This window comes from Rattus norvegicus, chromosome 4, assembly GCF_021556685.1.
Source record: "Rattus norvegicus strain SHRSP/BbbUtx chromosome 4, alternate assembly SHRSP_T2T, whole genome shotgun sequence".
Taxonomy (NCBI): domain Eukaryota; kingdom Metazoa; phylum Chordata; class Mammalia; order Rodentia; family Muridae; genus Rattus; species Rattus norvegicus.
Window position 1 is genome coordinate 171,397,965 of NC_141537.1, and position 7,614 is coordinate 171,405,578.

Here is a 7,614-nt window from a genome sequence, read left to right on the forward strand (position 1 = left end):
TGTATTTTTGCTGAAGCCATTTCAGGTTGGACTAGAATTTGATTACTTTGATGGAGAATCCCATGGAAAATTATCCAAATCTATTCTAGGAACCTAAGGTTAAGTTTTCCTAGTTAATTTATCTTAGTTTCTGTTGAATTGCCTGCTTGTGTAACTGTCCCACCTCCTATAGCTAATTGCTTGTTTTAGCTTCTGTTGAACTGCTTGCTTGCACAACTCCACCCTGCCCCCACCTCCAGATGCAGAGTAAGATACCAGGATGTGGGTTTGCCTTTAAAAGCCCCTTGTTCTAAATGTTCAGAGCTATACTTAGGTCCCAAATACTTGAATGTAGTACCAGCTGGAATAAAGGCGTTCAACTGGCTATGAAGTATGTGTAAATGGTCATCTATGTCAGGCTCCCAAAACACTAGGGCCTGGAAAGAGCTCAATCTATACAGTACTTTCCTTGCAAGCCCAAGAATCATCCCCAGAATCCTTTTTTTATTTATTTTTTAAAATTTATTTATTTATTTTATGTCTATAAGTACACTGTAGCTGTTTTCAGACACACCAAGAAAGGGCATCAGATCCCATTGCAGATGGTTGTATGCTGGGACTTGAACTCAGGACCTGTAGAAGAACAGTCAGTGCTCTTAACCACTGAGCTATCTCTCTATCCCCAAGAATCCACAGTTTTAAAGTTAAGTGTGGTGGCATGTGGTGGGGAGGAGAGGAAAGGTACACTGCCCAGTCAGCCTGGTTTACTGGTCTGAATTCCAAACCAAAAAATAAAAATAATGTGCCTTAAAAAAAAAAAAATGTGCCGGGCTGGAGAGATGGCTCAGCGGTTAAGAGCACCCGACTACTCTTCTAGAGGTCCTGAGTTCAAATCCCAGCAACCACATGGTGGCTCACAACCATCTGTAAAGAGATCCGATGCCTTCTTCTGGTGTGTCTGAAGACAGCTACAGTGTACTCATATATAATAAAGAATAAATCTTTAAAAAAAAATGTTCCTATGGTGTTGGAAGCATGGTACTCAAGGTTGTCCTCTGGCCTCCACACACAAGTACACATATGTGCACATATCTGCGCGCTCTCTCTCTCTCTCTCTCTCTCTCTCTCTCTCTCTCTCTCACACACACACACACACACACACACACACACACACACACACACACACATACCAGCCCTTAAAATGTAGAATTTGCATGTGCTTAAATTACTGATTATCTTATTTAGGACTCTCCACATGTCAAATAAAGTCCAGGACTGGATATGGGTTTGATTGGTGATTGGTGACATGGTGACATAGGGTATGCTGAGTTGAATTCCCAGCACTAAAATAAAAAACTTGGTTGATGGTACAGTCTTTCCTTTATAATGCTTGATTTTTTTTTTCTTTTTTCTTTTTTTCCGGAGCTGGGGACCGAACCCAGGACCTTGCGCTTGCTAGGCAACCGCTCTACCACTGAGCTAAATCCCCAACCCCATGCTTGCTTTTCTTGTAATAAAGTTTAACTAAAAAGAAGTAAACTTTGAATCTGGTTTGTTTCAAACCAGGAAGGAGGAGGAGGAGGAGGAGAAAAGTGGAAGAAGGAGAAGGGAGGGGAAGGGGGAGGAGGAGGAGGGGGAGGAAGAGGAGGAGGAAGAGGAGGAGGAGGAGGAGGGAAAAGGAGGAGGAGGGAAAAGGAGGAGGAGGGAAAAGGGGGGCGGAGGAGAGGGAGGGGGAGGAGAGGAAGAAGAAAAAAAAGACAAACAGGATTGATGTTAACTATTAATCCAAGATGGCTGAGTGTCTTCGTTTTTTCAAGATTACAAGTGTTCAGATACTGCTCCCCAGCAGAAGCCAGAGCCAGCAAAGCCTGTATCCTGATACCCACAGCTCACACCCACTCGCTTCCTGTTATTCATTTCCTAGCAGACAAGGAGGGCAACTGTTCTAATTGCAGACAGCAGTCCCTGGAATGAAGCCAGATGCGGGGGAGTAGATGCGGTTGGGCGCCTTAGCTCCACAGCAGACGCCTGACCAACCGGGTCCAGCCACCCCCATCTTCTATCCTCCCAGCAAGGAGTTCTGGTTTGAAATAGACGCGGGGAGCACTGTGGTCTTTAGTTATTTAGTTATGTGTGCCGCTAGGAGTCAGGAAGTACTTCAGCTAAAGCTGGGGGAGGAGCCAAGGATGGGAAAGAAAGTTTCTAACAAAATGATACAGCTGAACAGCACAGCTACGCTGAACCAACTTCCTGGTTATGTCAACAAATGTGTGTTTGTTTTGAGGCAGGGTCTCCTTCGGAGCTTCAGACTGGGCTGGAACTGGCTGTTTAAACAAGGATGACCCCAAAGTTGCAGCAATACTCTGCCTTCCAAGGGAACGGATTGCTTCTGTACCAGCACATGTGGCTTTCCTTTTTCCTTTTCTTTTTTTTTTTAATCTTTTTGTGTTATTATTTTTGCTTGCATGGTTGCCTGTATATCACATTGATGCCTGATGCCCGCAGAGGCCAGATGAAAAGGCGGATATGCAGGACTGGTTCAGCAGCAAAGAGCAAGCATTCGTTCTTTTCCGAAAGACTCAAGTGCAGTTCCCAGCACCCACGTCGGGAGGCTCACAGCTACCTGCACCGCCAGCTCCGTGGTGAATGAAATGGAGCCAGAAAAGGAGCCGCTCCGTGGGTGGAAAAAGAAAAGTTTGTTCCCATCCACCCAGGCCGTCTCTCGGGAAAGCGGAAAGAAGCAGTGGGGTGTGGTGGCGGTGGAGGTTTCCAGGGTTTTATGGGATGGGGACCTGGAAGGCGAGAAGCTGTGAGCTGGAGAAGAGGGCTTTGAAGTGAATACTTGTGAGTAGGGATTGAAGGAGGCTAGAAGCTAGCACAAACCTTGATATGCTAATAGGCACCACAGGCAGATGCTAAAGAGAGGTCCCTTCAGCCAGAGATTCGGAGAAACTTCTTTTTAGCCGGTAGAGACTATTTCTCAAGACCAAGAGGGAATGGTGGGTTTTTGTCTAAAAGGCAGACTTTGGGAAAAGGGATTCTTGGGACTAGACACAGGAGAACTCATTGACTTCTGGCTTTCTCTGGCATCTGCATTTACATGTGTACACACACACACACACAGAAAGGGGGGCGTGGGAAGAGAGAGAACGCCAGATAGACACGTAAAGAAAATTATTAAACAAAACAAATATCCCTGTTAGAGTCACACACACAATTTTTTCCTAATTAGCTTTAACTGTCAATTTGTCCCAGTTCAGAGTCACGTGAGAAGGGAGTCTCAATTAGGAAATTGCCCAGATCAGATTGGCATGTGGGCATGACTGGGGGTAGGTAGGAGGGCCCAGCCCACTGTGGATGGGGCTATCCCATTTGCATGTGATTCTGAGATGTATATGAAGCCTAACTAAGCATGGCCCTGTGAGAGAGCCAGGGAGCAAGCCAGGAAGCGGCATTTCTGCCTTGGGTTCCTGCCCTGCTTGCTCCCAAGGAGAGACTGCAATCTTTAAGCTGAAATAAACCCATCTCCCAGCCTAAACTGCTTCATCAGAGTACTTTACCACAGCGACAGAAAGGAAATGAGATCTTCAGAGTTCTTGAAGAAAATCCCCCATTATAATTCTCTCATAGGTGGTTACAAGAGGCGGGAAGAAGATCAGAACTAGACGGTAAGGCCTATTGCTAGAGTACATTCTGGTCACAGGGTATAGAAAAAAATCAATGTAGAACTGATCTGGAGGTCTCTTCCTTGCTTGCTAGCTTTCACAGTTTCAGAAAAGTGCTATGTAGATGTCCTGTATGCTACACCACCAACTAGCAGGGCAAGATTCACCACTAGTGCACTAGTGGCAAATCTGTTTCGTGAGTAACCAACCACTTTCTGATTGGATTTGACTCCCCAGGAGAAAAACCATGCCTGCTACATAAACTTGGAGGTCGTGGGCTCTGGGCCCGATTGCTTATTGAAAGACATGTGTCTTCTATAGGACTAGGTTTCTGCCCATGGATTAATGCTGCCGTCACCTTTGGTAAGAGAAACTTCCTTCCACAGTGAATGCTGGAGACTACAGAGACATGAGAACCAGGTTGACTGTTCAGCCATACATGGGACATCTATGTCCGAGGCTAGTGGAACGTTTCAGAACCGGGAGTAGAGAGAACGTACGTGCTGGAGGGAGGGAGGGGTGGGTCCTGTAGAACAGTCTTTTATCCCATGGTCTTAAACTCTGCATAGCAACTGTTGCCTGCCCAAGACTTGGATGAGACTGGTCTAACTCCTGTAGTGGCAGTGGGGCAGAGGTTGGGGGAGGGGTTTGTGAGGCCTCATTCATCCCTGAGGATCTGGAGGCAATATAGAACTAGGGAAGGAAGGACGTTTTCCTCAGTGGTGTGATCACTGGCAAGTCGCCCCAGCTCCAGTAAATAACCCCTCACCCATGGTCCTGTGCACAGCTCTGACGAAACTCACTGGGTCACATACATGCACAGATGAGATAAAAATGAGACAGGAATTAGTTGAGACGGAGACAGACCAATGGGAGTGGAGGAGACAAGAGATTGTAATGTGAGGGGAAGGTGATCCAAGTACATTGTATACATGTATGAAAATGTCATAATGAGGGGCTGGAGAGATGGCTTAGTGGTTAATAGCACTGACTGCTCTCCCAGACGTCCTGAGTTCAATTCCCAGCCACCACTTGGTAGCTCATAACCATCTGCAATGGAATCTGATGTCCTCATCTGGTGCGTCTGAAGACAGCTACAGTGTACTCACATACATAAAATAAGTAAATATATCTTTTAAAATGTTATAATGAAACTCATTATAATGGGTAGTCAACATATGCTAATACAAAACCTAAGACACAAGAGTAGAATGCAAGATGCACAGACTGGAAGTTCATGAACATATAATAGAAAAGTAACTTTTTTCTAATCTTACTACCTATGTCTGTTGGGTTTGGAGAGAAGCCGGACAAACCCACTTCAAAGAACAGAGGCTTAAACCAAAGGCTTATCCTCTGAGCACACAGAGAGGTGACCAGCTCCGGATCTGAACCTCATCCCTAAAGGGAAATTGTATAGCATATTAAAAAGATGAGACCAAAAGCTGAAGGGGGGGGGCATGGTAGACTGTAGCATGAGTCAATCATCTTTCTACAGGAGGAGGTGAGTACGAGAGTTTCCATGGTCGTTCTGTCCCAACTTAGGTCTGGTAGTCACAGGAAGGGAGTAAATGTTGGGGGTTGGGCCTTATCTGGACCACCTGGTTTTAAAGTCCTCGACTCAGGAGCCTTGGTGGTGAGGCCCCATACTGGACCTTTGGCCTAGAACTCAAAACTGAGAAGGGAGTAAAGTTATGGGCAAGCAGCACAGCCCATTAGGTCCTGACAGGCAGTCAGTTTTATACATTTATAACTGGTCACCTTAGTTTAGTTAACTCTCTTCTTTATTCTCCTTACTGGTTAACAAACAATCGAGAAGCATCTGGAACAACAGCATAGGAGGTGGTTCCTAGGCCTGGGAACATGAGCTCAGTTTGACCCTGCCAGCAAGAAGTCCTTGAGAAGGCTGAACTCAGACAACAACTGTCCTCAGACAACTGTCTACCTACATTCCCCTTTCTTCATGCTCCTGAATCCAATCTTCGATGTTATGCCTCCTGTCCATTATACAAGGAATTGCATTGTGTCCTCAAAACTCGTAAGTTTGATAGCATTAATGTGGTCTTGGACAGAACATCAAATGACGTTTATTACGTGTGGTGCAATGACTAAGAGAAACACAACTAAAGGCCCAATCAGGCAACAGACAAGAGTGGTATAGGTAGGGGCCTGGCCTGGAGCTGAGGAGCGGCTAAAGCATGCCTAAACCCCCAGATTTTCTCATCTTGAAAGAGGAAAGGAGTTTGGCTGCTCTCCAGCCTTGCTCTGGTGCCAACAGACCCTGGCAAGGGCCTGAAAACATCCCAGGGTGAACTTCTTTTCTATATCACTTTTAAGATTTCCTTCTGCTGGCTTCTGCCGCTCCCAAGCATGCAAATAAAGCACCCTCAACGTTCTTGCCCCAGCCAATAACATACAGCCACATGGACCCAACTGGCCATTCTTCATGGGGTATAAATACCCTAACCCATCCTAATAAATGAACTGTTTAGCCATGGGGGCCAGTTAAAAAGAGACTCAAAATAGTTTGGGTCATTCACTCTGTCCCTTTCTCTCTGTGAGAGATTCTCAACTTTGGAGAGGGTGTTCCTAACAACCTCTGAATGATTAGTATAAAATCAACATTTCTCTTCTAGGGCTATACAGAGGCCTTCTTGCCTTAAAAACAGCCGATCTAAGTCACACCAGTTCTGGAGGACCATCTCAGCCAATGAATCAATTTGGGTGTCCAGGAAGGAGATGGGAGAATGTAAGCTGGAGATGCCTCGGTCCACCTGCTCACTTTGGAGCCTCGGATTCTGTTCCTGGTTATCAAGGCTGTGGTTCCCAAGGCAGCTGAGCCAGCTCTCCCTGTCCCAATTAGCACAGGCATTGGCATGGGAGCCAGTCTTCACATATGTCCAGCCACTCTGGGAAGACTTTCCCAGAGTAATATAAAACCCGGGGGACAGTACGTACAAGAACATGTATTTCGTGTGATTCGGTAGCTTGGAAATGGTTCAGGGACAAACTAGGGGTAATTCCATAGGAACAAGCAACCCAGGTGGGTTTTCCTGCTGCTAGCAGGTTGGTGGGACTTACTAAGCTCCATTTGGTGAGGCTGTGTCATTACAAATGGCAGAGTAGGGGGAAGTTTGTAGCAGGTATTTGTCCGACTTGAAACAGGTGCCTGCCCCCTTAGTTCCTCTGATGTCGGGCCTGTTTCTCACGGACAAAGAGCAGAGGATATCTATAGGGGTGGAGGTCAGAAAGGAGGTAGACGGATCCTCCCGCACTGCTAATCCAATGTAAGATATAGTACAGGAGCTGTGGGTCTAAGCAGAGCTAACCGTCCCTGTTTAAGTTAGGGTTTGTGACGTTTAAATACTAAATGTGGCATTAATGAACCTAAATAGGGTCCATTGACAAAACAAAAAAACAAAACAAAACAAAAAACAGATACGGTATGTATTGGGGCGTCTAGTCCCTCGAATAGGGGAAGAGAAAAAGATGGGGGGCTCTGGGTAGTCATGAGAGTTGTTTCCCTCTACGTGACTTCAGTTGTGGGGACTGTCGTTTGCTGTCTCACAAGTGGCCCAGTGGGCCCTGGCTTCACAGGTGAAGCTAGATGCTGGATGATGAAAAGCAAGCCTGGATTTTTACCGCTACGTTGGAGGCCACTGTGCAGTTGTCATTGCCAGTCCTGGGCAGGGACCCATTCCATCTTTTAAGGGCAACAGTAACCAGGTTACAGGTTGAGGCTACTTCACAGGTCACATTTTTCCCCCTCAATGTTTATATTTATGAAGCTTTCTGTGGCTCCTGGGTCCTGTCCCTGTGCCCAAGTCATACAGGACCAGTAAGAGCAATAGAATTCTTTTTCTGTCCTGACATTTGGGGCTCTTGGGGCCTTTTTGCAGGACATACATAAAATTTCTGGGACCAAAAAAATGTTCTTCTTGGACCTGGCCAACCTGGCAGCCTGTTTCCC

General features: G+C 46.1%; 1 long non-coding RNA gene across 1 annotated transcript; it reads left to right on the top strand.

The window, feature by feature from the left end:
- Positions 1-1,953: 1,953 nt before the first annotated feature.
- Positions 1,954-7,050, top strand: LOC147995113 (uncharacterized). The gene is made up of 3 exons (XR_015686227.1): positions 1,954-4,140; positions 5,464-5,682; positions 6,281-7,050. It is a non-coding gene; the product is annotated as an uncharacterized LOC147995113 (long non-coding RNA).
- The last annotated feature ends 564 nt before the right edge of the window (positions 7,051-7,614 follow it).